Below are 20,995 nucleotides of genomic sequence, written 5' to 3'. Positions count from 1 at the left end.
CCAAATGATAGATTTTTAAAGACAATAGCATTGGAGAAATGCACTATTAAAAATTTTTCCATTTAGAGGAGCAGCTTGGGCAGTGGACAAAGGCAACAATATATTCATTTGTTGGACGCAGCACACTAAATGTGATTGTCCTTAAGACTGAGGTTGAACCTGCATACCAGTTTGCCTTGGACAGCCACCGTGTGCCCATTTGTCCCACCTTCATTGTTGGTAGTACCCCCTTTCATTCTCAAAAACCTTTTAGTATAGTAATGGTTACTCTGTTAAGATTTTAAAATTCAAGCAATCCTGTGGGTGAGCAACTCTTAGCTAAGCTCTATGAAACAGAAAGTAAGGATTTCCAGGCAGGGGCAGCTGGAGGCCATTGGGGCAATAAAGTGAAGCCCCCAGAGAGCTGAAAAATCTCACCTGGATGAGAAAGGGTTGGTAAGGTTGAAGGTCAGGTGCTGGAGTTAAGAGGACACTGCTGGGGTTAGAGTGGAATGTCTGAACTTAATCTTTCACACACATGAAACAGCTCAGGGTGACAGTGTGGCCCAAGCTATGCCCATACAAGCAGGCAAGAAATGGAACCGAGATTGCATTTGGGGTTAGGGACTAGACAGCTAGTGACAGACTTGGAAAGAGGAGATGTCTACTCTATACCCTTTTACTCCTATTGTATCTTGAATCTTGTGACTATATAAACTATTCAGAAACATATAGAAGCAAAATGGAAATTTTAAAGAACCCAGGCTACCTTGCTCATAGATTCTCTACACAAACTGTGGAATCATTTTGTCAAGTTTTTAAAATGCCATCAGTAAACCAAATGGCCTTTAAACATTTGAAAAGATAATCAACCTCATTTAAAAAGGTGGTGGGAGTTGTCTAGGTGGCTCAATTGGTTAAGTGTCTGCCTTCGGCTCAGGTCACGATCGCAGGGTCCTGGGATTGAGCCCTGAGTCAGGCTTCCTGCTCAGTGGAGAGTCTGCTTCTCTCTCTGGCCCTCCCTCTCTGCTTGTGCACTCTCTCAAATACATAAATAGAAAGAAGAAGAAGAAGAAGAAGAAGAAAATTAGAGCCACAGTGAAATACCACTTTTTAACTTTCAAATCAGCAAATATCAAAAGGTTTCATAACCATGACAGTGGAAGGAAATGGGCCCGCTTCACACAATGGCCGGTGGCCCTGCAGTTGAGCACAGACCCTTTGGGGCCACTTTGGCAATATTTATAAAACTTTAAAAATGAAAAAAAATAAAAATAAAAATAAAAAAAACTTTACAAATGCACATACTTTTGGGTAGTAGCATTCTTTATCTAGAAATTTATCTTACAGAATACTCCCACCTGTGTAAGGACATATGTGTGGTTTGGGGCAGTTACCCACCTCCCTGCATTTATATCAGGGGATTATCATAGGAATTAAGTGATATAATACATGGAAAAGATTTTAAAGGATTTAAGGATGACACATAGGAAGTACTCACTAAATTCTGTTATTACTACAGCATTGTTTGTGGCAGCAAAGCACTGGAAACAACCTAAATGTCCATCAATAGGAGACTGATTAAAAAAAGTTTTATCTATATATTGGAAAACTATGAAGCTTTTAAATAGAGTGAATACTCTAAATAGTGCTATGGAATGATCTTAAGAAGTATTGTTAAATAGGGGGGGAAAGCAAAGTGTAGAAAAGTGCTTATGGTGTGCCACCATTTGGGGAGGGGCGGCAGGCGTGCCTATGGGGGCATAATCTCTTCAAGGAAGAAGTCACAAGAGTCTGGTTTCAGTGAAGATTCCTGGGAGCAGAACTGGGGGGCAGGTGCTCAGGGGCTGCTAGTAGAACCCTTTGTCCCTTTTATATTGTCCACATAGGGATGTATTTTCTATTCAAAAACAAATAAATTCGATTTCTAGATATATGCCCTAAAGAGTTAAAAGGCAGTGGCTCAAACAGGTTCTTGTATTGTACACCAATGTTCATTACTCACAACAGGCAAAAGGTGGAAACAACCCAAATGTTCATCTGTAGATGAATGGATAAAGAAAATGTGATATCCGTGCAATTCAATATTAGCCTTTAAAAAGAAGGAGGGGGAAAAAAAAAAGAAGGAGGGGGGAATCCCTGAGTGGCTCAGCGGTTCAGCGCCTGCCTTCGGCCCAGGGCGTGATCCTGGAGTCCTGGGATCAAGTCCCACGTCAGGCTCCCTGCATGGAGCCTGCTTCTCCCTCTGCCTGTGTCTCTGCTTTTCTCTCTCTCTCTCTCTCTCTCTCTCTATGTCTATCAAGAACAAATAAATAAAATCTTTTTAAAAAAGTTTAAAAAATAAATAAATCATCTTATTAAAAAAATAATAATAATTTAAAAAAAGATAAAAAGAAGGAGGGGCACCTGGCTGGCTCAGTCGGTAAAGCATGCAACTCTTAAGCTTGGGGTTTTAAGTTCAAGTCCTGCATTGGGTGTAGAGATTACTTAAAAATAAAGTTTCTTAAAATTTTTTAAATTAAAAGGAAATTCTAATACACACTGAACCATGAAGACATCATGTTAAGTTAAATAAGTCAGACACAGAAAGACAAATACTGTAGGATTCCACTTATATGGGTATCTAGAATAGCCAAATTCATAGAGACAGAAAACAGAACAATAGATCTGGGGCAGCAGGAAGGGGGAGTGAGGAGTCACTGTTTCATGGATATAGAGTTTCAGTTGGGGAAGATGACAAAGTTCTGGAAATGGATGATGGTGAGAATTGTACAGTTTATGTGAATGTACTTAATGCTATTAAGTAGTTAAAATGGTCAATTTTGTTATATATATTTTACTACAAAAATTAAATAATTTTAATTTAATTTTAAATAAGGTAATATATCACTTTAAATGCTTTTTAAAAATAATCGTTTTTGCCTCCCCGGGTCCCCTGAGTCCTGCACCCCCAGCCAGCAGGGTGCTCGGCGGGGCGCTAATAAAGGACGGTGGAGTGCTCAAAAAAAAAAAAAAAAAAAAAAAAAAAAAAAAAAAAAAAATAATCGTTTTTTACTTTGACTAGAGTTATGCTAGATGTAGAGATTGATTTCAGGGAGCCATAAGGTATGGGCTACAACAAAGAAGAAGCCCTAAAAAAAGGACCCTTGGTCACCAAACCCTGGCATTCTCCATGCCACGTGAACCTACTGTGCTGACTGGCTTCTGGGGGATTCCTGATACACAGCAAAGGTGAAAGGCTGAAGCAGGACCAGGGGAAAATGGCAACTTCATCCAAGATGGAAGAAAAAAGAAGAAGAGATGACAGGAGGACAGAAGCAGAGGAAATTCCCACTTGACTGTATATACTTCTTCTGTGAGGAAGGAAGTGAGGGGTGGGAGTGTGTGCCTTTGGGTGGATTTTGAGGGTAGCGGAAAGATTGACCTTTTAGGGGTCAGACCAGGGATGTGTAAAAGAATTCCCATGTCCCTACTGAGGACTCCATTGAGGCTGGAGATCAGACATGTGTAGAGAGAACTCTCCCACTCCTCTCACCTCTTTTCCCTCCCCAGGCAACAATCCAGAAGCATCCATAGACCCCTGCTAGCTAAATAAATGAGGAAGAGTAGAAACTAGGACTTTCCATCCAGACCACCAACTACCATAGGCCTCTCTTCTTCAGTAACACAAGGTTGGGATGGGAAGAGGCCTCAATTTTATTTTATTTTTTTTAAGTTTTTTTTTAATTTTTTTATTTATTTATGATAGTCACACACAGAGAGAGAGAGAGAGAGGCAGAGACACAGGCAGAGGGAGAAGCAGGCTCCATGCACCGGGAGCCCGATATGGGATTCGATCCCGGGTCTCCAGGATCGCGCCCTGGGCCAAAGGCAGGCGCTAAACCGCTGCGCCACCCAGGGATCCCGAGGCCTCAATTTTAAATTGAGATTGAAGTTTGGATTTTCATTGGGATCGACATAATTTCTGAAATTTATTTGGTCTCTGACTGAGACCAAAGGTGACCACAACAACCATGTGACTTGTCTAAATTTCATTCAGGGGCAGAACAAGATCCAACCCCACAGAATAAATTTAAAAGAGCAATCAGAGGTAAAAATCCAGTTGCTTTCTGATTTTACCCCTTGAGTCATGCTTGTTTAATGGAACAGTTACACAATACTATCAACTGTTACTTAACATTCATATATCTTGCACCTCCCACTAGATTTGTAAGCTCTCTGAGGGCAGGGCCCATGTATAAATTACCCACATATTGCAGCCCAGAAAAGTGCCTTGCATGTACACAGTAAGCCACAGGGTGTGTGAATCGGTGCATGAGGACAGAGTCTCTGACAACATGACTAGTGTACACATGTACATATGGTAAAAACTGGCTAGGCAGCTAGAAGAAGCCAGGCAGGCAGTACTTTGGAAACTCAGCAGGGAATCTCCTTTCCTTCTGCCCCTCCCCCTGCTCATTCTCTCTCTCTCTCTCTCTCTCTCTCAAATAAATAAATAAATAAATAAATAAATAAATAAATAAATAAATAAATCTTAAAAAAAAAAAGACAGAGCCTGTGTTCAAGGAATTCTGATATAAAATGAGGTTGCAGTTTGCCCATATTTAGGGTAAAAGGCACAGAGGCGAAGTAGGTATGGATTACCATGTTCTGTTTCTCTGTTAGAGCTGTGATCAGACCCAGCTCATGCCCTATGATACCACAAGTGGACACTGCAGTGCCCCATTAGGCTTCAAACAAAGCTGAACCCATTTTTTAGTAAGGAATCATAAAGGGCCCCTGTCTTTAAGATTATATAAAATGATCCAAATTATGTAATTCTGAGATAATAAATTAGGTGAAGACACACAGAGGCCAGTTCCTTAGATAGAGAAGTATATCTCAAGTAGCTCAAGAAGCAAAGTTTTCTACAGATGAAGGTTATGAAAACCCAAGACCAGTTGATTCTGTTTTGGGAATATTAACATTGGTGAACACACTCTGCCATCTATTTCATGTGACTACATCACCTGTGCTGAAGTATCTCCTTTATTGACATTGGCCTCCATCAGTGGTCACAGAACAGGGAGGTGAAAGAGAAGATATTTGAGCATCTCCATCAATTCGTCTCAGTGCTTGATTATTGCCTCTCTGAGAAGATTAGATTAACTCAGGGGAGGGTGTGCAGGCATTCAGTCATGCAACAAGCCACTTACTGAGCTTCTTCAACAGATGGAGAAAGATGGCTCTCCTCAGACTGGGCAGCCCAAAATGAGCTAGGGGGTTGCGGGGGAGAAAGGACATATTTGGTGGGCTTATAAGATACTACTGAGAACATTCCTCAGCTCAGGCCCAAATCGCAGTAAAGTGAAAAAAATAAATAAATAAAAATAAAAACAAGCAAACAACAATAAAAAATCTTTCTCAGAGAAGCCCACAGAGCTAAAGGGCTCTGGATTTTTTTTTTTAAGATCTTATTTATTTATTCATGAGAGAAACAGAGAAGCAGAGACACAGGCAGAGGAAGAAGCAGGCTCCATTCAGGGAGCCTGTCGTGGGACTCTATCCTGGGTCTCCAGGATCACACCCGGGCTGCAGGTGGCACTAAACCGCTGCGCCACCAGGGCTGCCAGGGTTCTGGATTTCTAAGTTAGAATTTCATCAAGGGCTGAGTGACCCTTTCTTGGATAGACAGCTGATCCCCAGGAGTCCTAATTTGTAAGAACTACACAGTCTGTCATATCTAGGAAGAGAGATGAGGACTAGCTCCCTGGCTTCTCAGGTATCACCTCCCTCCCATTCCCTAGAGCCCAAGAAGTAAGTGGGAAAGGCCACCTCCTTCCTGTGGGAAAGCTTAATTGAAGTGAGGATTTTTATATAAGTCTCATGTTTCCTGGACTCTTAGAAGCCTCCAAGAAGATGCTGGAAATAACCCTTACTATATTGGAAGAAGCTCAAAGTAAGCAAAGAACCAACCACCATGACTTTCATGGCTGAAGAACATGGATTTAAGAAAGGCAGTTAGTTAGAACTCTGTGCAGAGAATATAACTAGATCTAAATCTCAGCCCCTCGGTGCACAGCAGACATTGCACAGAGGCACATGCTCATAGAGTGCAAGTAGGGGAACACCAAATAGCAACAGGACAACCCAGTCAATCTTACTTGTCCTTCACTATGTTGAAATAGTTAAAAATTAATTTAAACAACAGACTGTCCTTTATCTTTGCTCTCTAAATCTTGCACCGAACTTTAGTAAAAAGCAACAAAATTCTCACCTGAGCCTCTGTGGGCTGAAGGTTCCTACCTATTGGGTTCATTCTTTTACATCCCCAAACCAGAACCCACAACCAAGCTATTAACTCTGTATATTTTTTTTATTAAAGGGTCTTTTATTTTATTTTTTATTTATGATAGTCACAGAGAGAGAGAGAGAGAGAGAGAGAGAGAGAGAGAGGCAGAGACACAGGCAGAGGGAGAAGCAGGCTCCATGCACCGGGAGCCCGACGTGGGATTCGATCCCGGATCTCCAGGATCGCGCCCTGGGCCAAAAGCAGGCGCCAAACCGCTGCGCCACCCAACTCTGGCGCAGTTGAGGGATCCCAACTCTGTATATTTAAAATCCACTCTACTCACCCTGCACAGTGGCTGGTTGCTCCAGGCCCTTGAATCTAATCCTTTAAGGTGGGCCCTGAAGTTGGAATCCACCCACCTCTCCTTTTTTCCTACCTCTGCTATTAACATAGCCCCTCCTCTGTTACCTCACCTACGAACTATTTCAGAACCAAAAAGTCTTTGTCTATTCACAGACACTGTAAAAGTAACATTCATTTAAAATTTTTTTTAATCTAATGTCTGTGTCTTCCACAATTCCTATTGGTTTATCTAATCAGTATGTCCTAGGGAGGTTTATTACTTGCAGCTTTAGCTCGTCCAAGCACAATGGAGCCAGCAGAGGCATTCCCCAAAGAGAATTAACTCCTTTAAGACACAATCCTCAGGAAAGATGTCAGGCCTTTTGCCTCTTCTCTTCAGAGGCCTGAGATTAAGGAGCACATTCCATATCTCACAGCCCCTCTAGCTCAGCAAACCTCAGCTCCTAACTCTTCAGAGAAGGATATGGACAAGAGAAATGAAGGTGTTTGAACAAATCAAACCCTACAAGCAAAATGTTGCATACTTTGTGATTTTTCTAAGTTTTGTGCTGATTTTTGTCCTCGTTTTAACTGCTTTGTAAGTAGGAAAGATATAAAGAGTGATCAGTGAGAAGAGGGCAGGGAGAAGGCAGACAGTGGATAGGAAATGAGGCGAAAAGAAGTGCTAGTGAGGGAGGGACACAGTGTGGGGGGTGTGGACTCACAGTGTGAGGGTGTGGGCTCAGAGTGTGGAGGATGTGGGCACATAGTCTTGGATGTGTGGGCACAGAGTGTGGAGGGTAAGGCATACAGTCTTGGGGGGCAAGCACAGAGTGTTGGGGATGTGGGCACACAGGGCTGGGGATATGGACACACAGGGTTGGTCTGTGAGCATAGTGTTGGGGGTGGGCACACAGTGTTTGGTTGTGGGCACACAGAGTAGGAGGGACAAGGAAGAAGAGCATGCTGAAATCTCTGATAACCTAGGCATCTCTGGACACCAAGTATTGGGCTCAGTGACACACACACCTTCTCTGATTTAACTCTCAACAGAACTGGCAGGAGAGGATTTTCATCCCCAGATGAAACCTTGCAGATATGGAAATTGAGGCTCAGAGAGTAATACATACCGTGGACTCATAGAGGTAGAAGGAAGAGCAGGGGTTGGAAGCTCCATCAAAAAATGAACTCCAATTAGAGAGGAAGACAAACCATGAGAGACTCCCATCTCTGAGAAACAAAGGTTTGCAGAAAGGGAGGTGGGAGAGGTGGGGTAACTGGGTGACGGGGACTAATGAGGACACATGATGAGATGAGCACTGCGTGTTATACTGTATGTTGGCAAATTGAATTTAAATAAGAGAAAATAGAGAAAAATGAACTCCAGCCCTTTGCTTACACAGGCCCTATTATAGATCTGTTGAGTGTTTTTAGACCCATATTTCAGGATTTACCTTCTCTCTCAGATAGGAAATTTATCTTCTGGTATAAAGTCTTCACTCTAGGGACGCCTAGGTGGCTCAGGGGTTTAGTGTCTGCCTTCAGCTCAGGGCATGATCCTAGTGTCCCAGGATCAAGTCCCACATTGGGCTCCCTGCATGGACCCTGCTTCTCCCTTTGCCTAGGTCTCTGCCTCTCTCTCTCTCTCTCTCTTTCTCTCTCATGAATAAATAAATAAATAAAATATATTAAAAAAAATAAGTCCTCACTATTCCTAGCTCACTGGGTTTCCCCAGTGGAAAACCCATGCATGCAGCAGACATATGGGAAGGTGTGTTTTGGAGGCCATGGCTGAGCCATAACTTTAACCTTACATCCTATTTTCTTCCCACAATCCATGGAATCAAAGACTAGCAAGGCTAAGATGACTGACTCACTTTGGTCTGCCTGACACTTTCCTGGTTTAAGCTCTGAAAGAACTGCAACCTAGGAAATGCCTCAGTCTGGAACAGATCAGGATAGCCTGGACCCAGAAGACATAGTCTCCAGCCTCAGGGAATTTCCAGCCAGTTGAGGATTCGACAAATACATTAGCAGAAGAGTGCAAAGCCCCATAGAAAAGCACAAAGGGAGGGAGAGGCACAGTAAAAGAAAAACCATATGTGTTGGGAGGACTGATTCAATTCACAAATAGTCATTGCTTACCTTTAAAGTCCCAGGCTGTAGTTTAGACCCTATGTGTTAAAGAAACAATTCATGGAGGGCCTGGGTGGCATAGTTGAGTATGCACCTCTTGATTTCTGCTCCAGTCATGATCTCAGGGGCATGAGTCCCAGCCTGCAGAGGTCCCCACATGGGGCCTGGCATGGAATTCCATGTCAGGCTCTGTGCTGGGTATGGAGCCTGCTTAAGATTCTCTCTCCCTTTCCCTCTCCCTCTGCCCCTGCCCTTGCATGCACATTCACAGGCATGCATGCACTCTCTACAGAAAGAAGAAAGAAAGAAAGAAAGAAAGAAAGAAAGAAAGAAAGAAAGAAAGAAAGAAAGAAAGAAAGAAGAAAAAGAAAGAAAGACTTCATGGAGAAAATGGCCTTCAGTAAGACATGAAGAGAAAGGATATGGGGTGGGATTCAGAATAGCAAAACTAACAAGGGTGCATTTGAGGCAAAGGGAAGCAGCCATAAAAACAAAGACCTAAGTGGTCAAAGAATGCAGTGTACCCCAGGAACAGGGCAGGCAGTTTCCCTGGTACAGGGCAAGCTTGGGGAGGAAAAGGATGGGGCCATTTTAGGGAGAGAGACAAATCTCAGCAAATGTGTCTGAGCTCAAATGAATGTGGAATGGAACTTTGTACAAGAATGGAATAATTGGCTTCAGAGTGGATCGTAGCACAGGTGGTTAAGACTTGTTGGGCCATTACTGCCAAGTAGTCCACCCTTTGGTTTATACCCACCCAGGATCTGTTTAAATCATGTGGCTATTTGGTTCAGATATTTTAGTTTTTGATTTTTGTTTTTTTCACTTCATGCAGGAATTAGAGGGTGAGGTTCACCGTGGGTTAGTGAGGGGACAGAAGGTTTTCCCTCCCGGATGCACAAAGGGAACAGGTCTGCAGCCTGAGGATCCTTCCTGATACAGGAAATAGGGAGGGGGACTGCCCTGGCAGCAAAGTGCTTTCCTGCTTGTGTCCAGTGTCCACTGAGGATTCACTGGAGCGCTCACCTACTTCTCTGTCCAGCTCTAATGATGCCTTTGCTGTCAACCAATGCACATTCTTATCTACTTGCATGTGTGTGTGTATGTGTGTGGCTTAAAACAAAAACATAATTCCAAGAATTCTTAGAGAGCCTTTCCGCCTTGCTGTAGAAGAACAACCATTCATTTGCTGCGTGTGAGTGAAGGGATGGGCGGGGCAGAGGCTGGGTCACACGTCCTGAAGAACCTCCACTGCCACTGACGCCACCATGCCTGGTATCTCAGGACCACAGGGCTTTCCCACTGTACCTAACTTTCAGGTGATCCTTCTTTTCTCTGTGTTTAGGAGGCAGGTTTCCTCAGCAAATGAGATGCAAGGTCAGTTTACATCCAGAACTCTAGCAGCAAGGGACACTGAGAAATAAAGTTTTGGGGTTTCCAATCTCTCCAATTTGGAGGGTGAAAAGGACCTTAAGAGAGCCTATCCAAGAATGACCTACAAGGTTTCTAAGTCTTGACCAATGATAAAGCTATATTTGGCTTTCTTTTCTTTTCTTTTTTTTTTTATGATAGTCACACACAGAGAGAGAGAGAGAGGCAGAGACACAGGCAGAGGGAGAAGCAGGCTCCATGCACCGGGAGCCCGACGTGGGATTCGATCCCAGGTCTCCAGGATCACGCTCTGGGCCAAAGGCAGGTGCCAAACCGCTGCGCCACCCAGGGATCCCCTATATTTGGCTTTCTGATCGACCATCATATATCTGTTCCATAAGATAGAACCCAAAGTGAGGATTGGTGGGGGGCAGGGGTGGTGGTGAGAGGCATCCCTTCAGCTAACTGTGCCCAAGTTTGAACCATCAGCCGTGGCTAGGAAACCGGCTCTGCAGGAACATGGCAGTCCTATATGAACCATGTGAGTGGAGTGAGGCTGGGGAATTTTCCGGCCAAAGGAAAGTACCTGTAGTTTCAGTCTGTGGTTTCAGTTACCTGCGGCCCACTATGGTCCAGAAGCAGGTGCTCCTCTATCAGCAGGAGCCTAAGGCTATGTCCAGGCCTCCGTCATTCTCCTCACTTCATCCCATCATGTGGACGTTTTATGATCTCACAGCATCACAAGAAGAAGGGTGAGTACTGTACAATAAGCTAATTTGGAGAGAGAAAGCACATTCACATAACTTTTATTACAGTATATTGTTATAATTGTTCCATTTTATTACCATTGCTGTTAATGTCCTACTGTGCCTCATTCATAAATTAAACTTTATCATAGGTATGTGTGTATAAGAAAAAACAGTATATGTCAGGCCTCCCCTGGGGGTCTAGGAACATATCTCCTATAGGCAAGGGAGAACTATCATACTTGTTTTCCAGTACTGCTTTGGAATTTTATCCTTTTCTTACCTTTCCTTTCATTTAAAAAAAAAATGTAGTTTCAGTTGAACTTAGGGAGGAAAGAGAAGTAAATGTAAGAGTTCATTTCATCTTGAACTAGAGTTTTTGATTCCTATTAAGATTGAATTTTGGGGATCCCTGGGTGGCTCAATGGTTTAGCACCGCCTTCAGCCCAGGGCGTGATCCTGGAGTCTTGGGATTGAGTCCCATGTCAGGCTCCCTGCATGGAGCCTGCTTCTCCCTCTGCCTATGTCTCTGCCTCTCTCTGTGTGTGTGTGTCTCTCATGAATAAATAAATAAAATCTTTTTTAAAAATTGAATTTTTTCAGCTGGTATTGAACAGTTGGATTATTTGTGAATTGCTATTCACATTTATGTTGATACTGGTTTCTCTTATTTATAAGAATTATTTATCATATATCATAATTATTTTTCTATGTTTGTCATTTGTTATTCAGTTTTAATGGCCTTTTATTTTCCTTACTAAAAAGCTTAGTACATGTGTGTCAGTTTTAATGAAGTCCAGTTTATCCATATTTTTCTGTTAAGGCTTCTAGCTTTGTTGCCAATCTCAGAAACACTTTAATCATCCCCAAGTTTATGTACACCTATATTTTCATCTAGTTCTAAAAATCATCTGACTTGAATTTAGCATATGATATAAGGATTTAACTTTATTATTTTTCTCCCATGTTACATCATCATTTGTCAAATTAGGTATCTTCTATCCAATCGTTTCAAATGGTATTTTAATTTAGCATATTTAGAATGTGCTTTTATCATATCCTAAATGTTTCCATGTGCTGGGTCTGTGCTCACTCAACCATGTTGACGGCATGTTACACACTCCGTTACCTTTTGCTACTACTCGCTCTCCCCTCAAATCCCTGTGTTCTGATTTTTGCTCCCACTGTGTTCCAAACATTTTTTCGGCAAAGCTCATCATCAGACTCTGAATAGCCAAAGCCTGTGAATGCTTTTCAGGCTTTTCTTGATGGACCTCTTTGTTATATTTGACATGGTTGACAATATTTCCTTCTTGAAATCCCTTCTTTTGGGGTGATTTTGCTTGCTTGTTTGTTTTGTTTTGGTATATTGGGAGACTTTTGGATCTTTAGGTATATGCGTCTTCATCATTGCTGGATACTGCCTGCTACAGTGTTCTCCAGGCAGACCACAGTACTTCACACCCGCTACAAGTAGTGTGCCATAGTCTAACAGGATTATTTAAGGACAAGAATGGGCAGAGCTGGGATGCTCTGGATCTCTGCCACACAGCATTTGCTCAGCTTCTCCTTTGCACATTCTCCCCACAAATCTCTCTCTTGTGAACTTGAATCCTGCTGCCAGCCTAAACCAACCCTATGACCATCCCCACTCTCCCCACAACACAAACCGATTGAGAGCTTTAAAGGCTCAATAAAACCTCGTTCTTGCATTTTGTCCTCTGTCCCAAAATCACTAGAAGCTTTCCAGGGCAGTCAAATAAAGTCTGATCTCCTTGGACTCACACCCAAGGTCTTCCTCTGCCCCACTTCCTCATTCTTTCCAAGACTTAATCCCCCCCCCCCACTCTCTGTGGGAAGGCACTTGAATCCAGGCAAGGGGACCCATCCTTATGCTGGGGGTGTAAACCAGTACAACCATTCTGCTAAACAATGTAGCAATATCAAATAAGGATGAAAATACACACACCAAATGACCAAGAAAATCAACATGTACATGTGTACCAGGCCAGGGCATGTAAACAAGCATATTTATATAGAATGGTTTGTAGGTGCTCAAACTTGGAAGCAACCCAAATGTCCATCAAAAGCATAATGGATAAGTAAGTTACAGTCTCCGTACCCTTCCTCACTCTGACCCCCACTGACCTAGCATCAGTGGGGATATTTCTTTTTCAGACAACATATCTTCATTTAAAACAGGAGTCCAACTACCTACTTTACAAAATAGATTTTTTTTCTACTGAAAAATGAATTTCCTATATCATTGCAAATATGTAGGAAAACTCTAACAAGTTGTGGTCAACTACTTGTTTTATCGTTGTGTTCATCTAAGTGCTCTTTTTCTTTTTCAATCCACTTTTAAAAGTTTACATACAGCAAAATCCATTCTTTCTTGGCATTCAATTCTATGAGTGTTAAAAAATGCATACAGCTTATCCTTTCCTTTCTTTTTTTTTAACAAAGGAGTATCAACATAGGTCTCACGTAATTTATCTTAGATTTTGTCCACTGACACCTGAGACTTGGGAAAACAAAGTTTGATTTCACAATTTGGTAGGCAAGTTGTGGTTACTCCACGAGTTCACAAAAGTTCAGGTTCACCTGTTGGTCCTTGCTCAATTGTTTGCATAGGTTCTGATTATCTTCTAGAATAGCCAGTCATGAGCTGACCCCTTCCACTAAGATCAGAAGGGAAAACAGGCTTGGATTTCAACTCTTTATGGAAATTTGGCAAGCTATTGCTGCAGGTGAAGGGCCCAACTAAGGATTTTCTATGCCAAGTACATAAGCAACCTAAAACTCCAGGAGAGGGTCTGCCATTTCTGAGCTACTTCGTTGCCTCGAAAGTGTCAATATTTGATAGCCTAAGCATTGAGGGAGAGTGAACACTTATCCCTATCCTTCTCCAAGAAAGGCAGGGAAACTTGGACCCTTAGTAGTCATATAGTTTTCAAAGTACATGAAATCAGCTAAGTTAACTATTTAACCATAAGTCCACCATTACATTTGTTCCAACATAATGCAAAAAATTTTTAATTTTTTATTGAATAAAACCTAGAAGTACTTGCATGCCATCCCAATAAGAGACAACCGCTACCTCACCCAGTATTTTACCCCTCCCTACCCCAGTTTTTTTGACCTTTATTCTTCAATGGATGACTTCAAAAATGGGATGCTAAGCCTCACCAAGATGGTGACCTGGATGTTCAGGTCCTCTGGTGGGGTAGGAATTAACACATCTTACAAGGTTCCAGGTGGTTCTGATGCTGGGGATTAGGGAACTACAGTTTGAGAATCATAGCTGTAAATCTAAAAATTTATGGAAAATGTGGAAGGCAGAGGAATCTATTAACACCATGAGGATATATTTTAAATCCAGGCTCTGAGAAATACTTCCTTAAACAAATAAATTATAAGGAAAAAGAAAGTAAGAAAGAACCTAGAGATTAAAAGATACTTAGTAGGCATGGAGAGCAGGGCCAAGAAAGCAGCACAGTCAAAATACAAGCTTTGACCTCTGTATGAAGCTGGATGTCAGCATCTACCAGATTCTGCCCAGTACCTCCAATAGCAGCTACAGGCTGGAATTCAGGCCAGCCTACTTATACTGGTCACCTCCAATCATTTTGAAAGGGAAGGTTGTCTATCAACTTGAGTATAAAACATCACAGGAGCTCTTTGGGCACCAGTAGAAACAATATCCTATAATTGCTGAGGAGATAGTGACAGATTCCAGCTTCTACTGTGTAATCTGGTTCCAGAATGACACTGGACATAATGCTTTCATTGGCATTTACTTCATAGAGTAGGTGATGCCTTTGACTTTAATATCCTTCTACAAAACCACTTCAAGTGAGTAAAGCAAGTATCTAAGATGTCCAATGAATCTCAACAACTGGACACTCATCCCAAGTTGGATCTGGGCTTCAAGGAAGTCAGATCATCATATTGAGTAATAGGAACATTGCAACCAAGAGATGATGGTTTTCTAAGCCCAGGACTGCAGGAGACTGCGGGCCCAAGTTTACTCCCAGCCCCATTTGGAGGAAAAGCCCCTATCCTCTCCCCCATCCTCAGAGGATGCCATGAGCAATCATGTTGCCCCCACCACCCATTCCAAATCTAACCAAGGAGGCAATGACACAGATATCCTTCTAGGGTGGGCTTCTCCTACTCCTGTCATGACACCACCTCCAGTCTCTGACTTGGAGAGACTTTGGCACTGCATTCAGCTCTGTTCCAAACCTGGCACCATAGCCATCCAACTAAGCCCAGAACTGAATAGCCTTGGCAGAACAGCAAGAATGGATTTGAAGAATAAAAATGACCTTGAGAAGTTAAGGAAGAAAACCTCATGTTTGATGAAGAAAATGAATGAGGTACAGAAAAGACTTTTTCTAGACCATTGCAATATATATATATATATATATATATATATATATATATATATATATATATAATGTATTTGTTTGGGGGATGATCAGAATACTTACACAGAGCCAGTGGAATTCTTGAAGACCTTGTCATAGAGTTCATCACTGAAAAAATGCACAAAGCAATGAAAATTGAAAGACAAGGCCAAGTACAAGTTGAAGTTTCATCTTCTCAATTTGAAAGGACTCAGGGAATTTTGTGAAGGTTACTTGTGATAACTCTGAATGAAGAATTGAAACAGTCTGGAAAAGAATTTGATGAAGCCTACTATGGATCTTGACACTTTTTGTAATTTCTTAAGCTTCATTATCTTGTGGGGCAGCCATCTATAACAACTGAATATTTTCTACAATAAAGTCCATGTAATTGAAAGATGGAGAACAAAATTTTCATGTCTTCAATTGTAGAGTGATAGTTGAGATTTTAATTGCCTGCTTTGATATTACTATACTTGAATTACTTATTGGGTATCAATGACCACACAAAAGTTATTTTGCTAACCACACAGTGCCTTCTGACTTTGGACTCTAAATGATGTAGTAGTACTTGTATTAGGTGTCTTTGTACCATTGTAAGCTATATGATAGCTGTTTAATATGTGAAATCTAAATGTCACTTTTGACCCTGTGATACCTGAAATAGTGTTTCATGTATTTTCAAGTTTCTAGACAACAGTAATCTAAGATTATTAAAGAGTATACTTTCGAATCACTGTATTGTACACCTGAAACTAATATCACACTGTATCTTAACTGAAATTTTAAAAAATTATATAATGAGCTGGTTTTGTTTCTGTCAAGTCGAAGATGATATTGGAATATAGTTTTTTGGGACGCCTGGGTGGCTCAGCGGTTGAGCGTCTGCCTTTGTCTCAGGGTGTGCTACTGAAGTTCTGGGATTGAGTCCCACATCGGGTTCCCTGCATGGAGCCTACTTCTCCCTCTGCCTGTGTCTCTGCCCCCCACAGCCCCGTGTGTGTCTCTCATGAATAAATAAAAATCTTTAAAAAATAAAAGGAATATAGTTTTTTGTAAGAATGTTTAGGTCTTAAAAGATAATTTGCTTTCTTCTTTAGTGATTTTTTTGGAGAAACTTAACTTCTCATGAATGCTTGTCTTCCAAGGCTTTTTTGACTTTAAAGCTTTGGGGCTTATACATACTATTTGTTAAGTTGTAGAATAATTTTCCCAAATCAGATTAAAGCTTCTAAAACATGTATTTTTAGTGGTAGTTGGAATGGAACTGCTTAAAAAATTGATGGCAGAATAAACATTTGGGGTAGTATTTTATCAACATATTTGTTGGTACTTGTTCATTGTGGAAATGTGTACTTGATTAAAATCAAATATGGCTATGGAAACCACTTCCTCACCTTCCTGTAGCTCAAGATATATATTTTGTGTGTTTTTAGCTATACTATATATTATTATTGCACTTGCTTAAAATAAGGATTGAAATTGCATTTAAAGAGATCAGTGAATGTTACTATTGTGAAACTGAGTGTTTCGTGTGCTGTTTATAAGCATTATAAATCAGTAATTAGGAAAACTCTACTTTCTTAAGCTACTAATACCAGGAATAAAATGTGAAAAATTAAAAACAATGCCCCATGACCCTGGGGACACAAATCACTAAATTGAAAATCCCTTCTGTCGCACAACTAAAACTCCTGGACAGTCTTTTTCTTAACTTTCCCATGGTGTGCAAGCTGGTTTATGTCATTTCCTTTAATGTTACTTGCTATGTCTCCTGCTTATTGACAAGGCAGGAATAGTGAGGCTTACTGTGAAGACTCAGCAGGCCAGAGAGAAATGACCTCTAAAGTCTGTAAAATTCTTCTCCACCTTTTAAATTTGATTTATTTATCTCATGATCCTTGTGCACATCTTTGTGAAGTCTTATTTAGCAATTTCAGGGGACAAGAAATCCTTGCAGTTCCTTCTCCCCTAAGCCAATTCTCTGAAAATGGATAGATTAGCCTGTTTATAAAGCCAAAATTTGGGCAGGGATAGGGATGGAGAAAGCTGTCTTCCCTCTGCGCTCTTCTCTACCCTTCTTCACCTCATCTAGTGCTGACTGCAGCTCCATCACCCTCTCGTGCATTCACATGTCCCTTCCTATGGGAAAAGGCTGTGTCAGTGATGTCTCCACTATTTTCTATTTGTTGAGAAGCACATCTTTGACTTGTAGGTATGGCTTAGATAAAGGAAGTTCAAGGGGCTGCCCTTGAACTAGTGTTTTCTTGTAACTCCATCCTGTTGCTATATGTGAAGCAAAGCTTTACTTGGTATTTGCCCCATCGTTTAATCACTGGCAGGTTTAGAGTTTCTAACCTGACCTGTGGAGCAAAGAGGTTGAAACCACTTAGCTCATGATGAATACCCATGTTGCCATGCTGCCTGGGTATCTGGCCCCTTTCTGTGAACATTTTTTTTCTTTTTTAAGATTTTATTTATTCATGAGAGACACACAGAGAGGCAGAGACAGAGACAGAGACACAGGCAGACTGAGGAGCAGGCTCCACACAGGGAGCCCAACGTGGGACTCGTTCCGGGTCTCCAGGATCACACCCTGGGCTGAAGGCGGTGCTAAACCGCTGAGCCACCTGGGCTGCCCAAGAGAATTAGTCCATTTCTAGGAGGCCAGAGAGGTCACTTACTCTCTCTCTGCCATGTGAGGATCCAACATGTCAGCTGCCTAAGACCAGAAGAGCACCCTCTCCAGAACATGACCATGCTGGCACCCTGCTCTCAGACTTCCAGCTTCAGAACTGTGAGACACAAATTTTTGTTGTTGATAGGTCACCCAGTTTATGGTATTTTGCTATAGCAGCCCAAGTGAAGACTGATGCTTGCAATCTGAATGAAGGAAATGCTTACATTTAGTTTCAAAATATATTCTCTCTTGATTTCCCTCCTTTATCTCTTCCTAACTTTGGGCCCATTTTTTGTTTTCATTGTACTCCCCATCCGGCAGCTCTATGCTTGCAGAGTGGCAGCAGGGCATTTTTAAAGTTTTAAATAGAAAACACTAAAAGCGGACACTGGGTGGCTCAGTGGTTGAGTGTCTGCCTTAGGATCGGATCATGCCCAGGGGTCCTGGGATCAAACCCTGCATCGGGCTCCCCACGGGGAGCCTACTTCTCCCTCTGCCTGTGTCTCTGCCTCTCTGTGTGTGTCTCTCATGAATAAATAAAGAAAATCTTTAAAAAAAAAAAAACACTAAAAGGAAAATTTCTACAATCATTAGTGACTAAGTATTGGGAACCTATGCTCTCAATCTTCCTCCATGTTGTTGTTTTTTGTATTTTCAAGATGATTATATATTTATAGATAATATATATAAATAAATCATATATAAATTGCTGGCATTAAAAATAAAGTTTAAGGCATATACATATAAAACACATGTTGTATTCATGCAATAATGATAATTTAGAATAAGGGACTACAAATACCCAAGCTGTAAAACAAAATATTTATGAGACAATCAGGGAACTCTGAACACTGGATATTTGATTAATTAAATTTTTTTAGGTGCGATACTGGTATTATAGTTTAAAAGTACTATCTTTTAGAGATACTAAAATACTTTGAAATGAAATGATGATGCCTAGGATCTGCTTCAAAATAATCTGGAGGGAAAGGAGAGCAAAGGGGTAGAGGAAATCAGGTAAGTCATGAAATGGTAAATATAGGCAAATGAAGATTCATTACACCCTACTCTCTTCTTTTGAATGCTGAAATTTCCCAGGATAAAAAGTAACAAAACACAGGATGACAGATATATATTTACTCTGATACTGATTATTTGAGCAAGAGGAGTCCAGGCCTCACTCCCAAACTCCCCAGGCTTCTGGAGAGGAATGGAGGTCAAACATCCCAGGCCGCCCCTGAGTGCCTCAGCTATAGTGGCCATGTGTCCCTGGGAGCAGCCGTGCCTATTTCAGCTGGCACACATGGTAGAGATGAAAGAAACCAGAGCGAACATGGTTCTCAACATACACAGAGCAAAGGAGCATAACAGCACAGGGAGGCAGGAGGAGCCCTCACCTTCAAATCCATGTTCCCCAGGTGCCCTGGGCCCATTGGACAAAGGTCAAGGTATTCCATCCTGCAAAGCTTCCTGGACTGAGCACCTGGAGCTGTTGCACACACGTGCTTATGCTTGTTTCACTTGCAGCCCCAAGGCTGGGGAGGACACAATTGCTTCCCAGGATTAGCCAGCAGAGACTCAGTTCTCTGGCCTGCCTCCACTCCTGCTCCCCACTATGGGGTAGCACAGGAAATGGGAACTAAGCAAGCAGATTCAGAATGCTACAAAGCTTGGACTCTCCCTCAGCCTTGGCCTGCTAGGAGGCAGAGGAAACAGTACCTGGATGATAGGAAGTCAGATGGTAACTGCCTACAAAAACAAGCTGAAAGCTGGAGCACCAAGGACTGCATCTCCTTTGGGACCCAAAATAGAATTATTTGCATCATAAACATACGTCTTGGGAATATGGCTGCTTGTGTGTCATTTCATTTATTCAGTATCAGCCTCTCCCAAGTACCCTTTCTGATTGAGTGCCTGTGTCAAGCATGTTAGCTCATTTACTCTTCCCCTGAAGATTACCTGTGAAAGGAATACCACCTGGGGAAGGTGCTATTGACCTGGGTACAAATACCAAAACTGAAGACCAGAGATTAAGCAACTTGCCCAAATTCACAAGCTTAAAGCAGAAGAAGCAGGATATGAGCCCTATTCTTACTTCACAAAGCTGCTGCCAAGTTGGGGAAGGTGCTGTTGACTCTGGCAATCTGCCCAAGAACCCCCAGAAGAGAGGGGTTACTAGCTGATAAGATTGGGACTGCTCATACCATGAGCATGCCAATTGCCAGCCAGTCTGCTTGGTTTTCATGTCACAACTGGCAATTGAGTGGATGGATCAAAGGAGGCTATTCCCATGCTATGCCCCATCCTTGGTAGAGTGCCTCACTAGGGCTCTCTCCCCTTATCATATCCAAGTTTCCAGAAACCTCTTGGACCTCATGTGCAGCTCCCACTTCATCTGCAGGCAAGGCTGCTTTCATCAGCTGTCTGCCATCCACTGGCCACCCAGCTTCCATGATTGAACACTGGGACACAGTGCACACATGCTGCTCTCTCCCCTTTCTTGCCACCATGACCCAGTTTCTGCTCCTTCTATCCCACTGAGACTGCTCTGGTCAGCTCACAAGGCATTTGAGAATCAGGCATTTCTACAACACAGCCACATTGCCTCTGAGCTGTATTGAAGGCTGCTATCTCCCCTGAATCTCTCTTCCTCGGCCTGACACTTCCTCTGGAGGCCTCTGCTCCAATAGATGCTCCCTTGGGCTCTTTAACACTCAGTACTGCCCAGGGCTCTGGCCTCCCCACTGCCTGGACACTTTCCTCAGGTGACTTGTGGCCTCACCTGATTTCCAGGCCCTCAGTTGCTTGCTCTGCCTTGACCAAGTCCTGTAGGCCAGTACCCTTCTGTTCACTGTACTACTTCAGGCCTTGGGGCACTGCAGGGCATGGGATCTGGCTTTCCCAATAGCCAAGAAATAAATCCCAGCAAGTGAGGGAGGGCAAACCTGGAGCAACCAGAGACAGAAGACAGGAGGGAGAGCAGGGCAATCTGGTCTCTGTCCCTCCACCGACCCCAGTGTAACATTACAGCTAGGTATGGTGTTCTGGTTTCCTATCC

The 20,995-nt window shown here is 42.2% G+C and overlaps 1 protein-coding gene across 5 annotated transcripts in view; it reads right to left on the bottom strand.

The window, feature by feature from the left end:
• The window catches only part of SLC4A5 (solute carrier family 4 member 5), a 113,409-nt gene extending 102,505 nt beyond the window's left edge, over nt 1-10,904 (bottom strand). For all 5 annotated transcript variants that reach the window (XR_008662716.1, XR_008662718.1, XR_008662719.1 and 2 more), the window contains exon 1: nt 10,715-10,904. The gene's annotated coding sequence lies outside the window, so the exon portion shown is untranslated. The remainder of the gene's footprint in view (nt 1-10,714) is intronic.
• Nucleotides 10,905-20,995: the final 10,091 nt, after the last annotated feature.

The sequence above is a fragment of the Nyctereutes procyonoides genome, unplaced genomic scaffold (genome assembly GCF_905146905.1).
Source record: "Nyctereutes procyonoides isolate TBG_1078 unplaced genomic scaffold, NYPRO_anot_genome, whole genome shotgun sequence".
In the NCBI taxonomy this organism is placed as follows: domain Eukaryota; kingdom Metazoa; phylum Chordata; class Mammalia; order Carnivora; family Canidae; genus Nyctereutes; species Nyctereutes procyonoides.
This window is presented reverse-complemented; position numbering and strand designations above follow the sequence as displayed.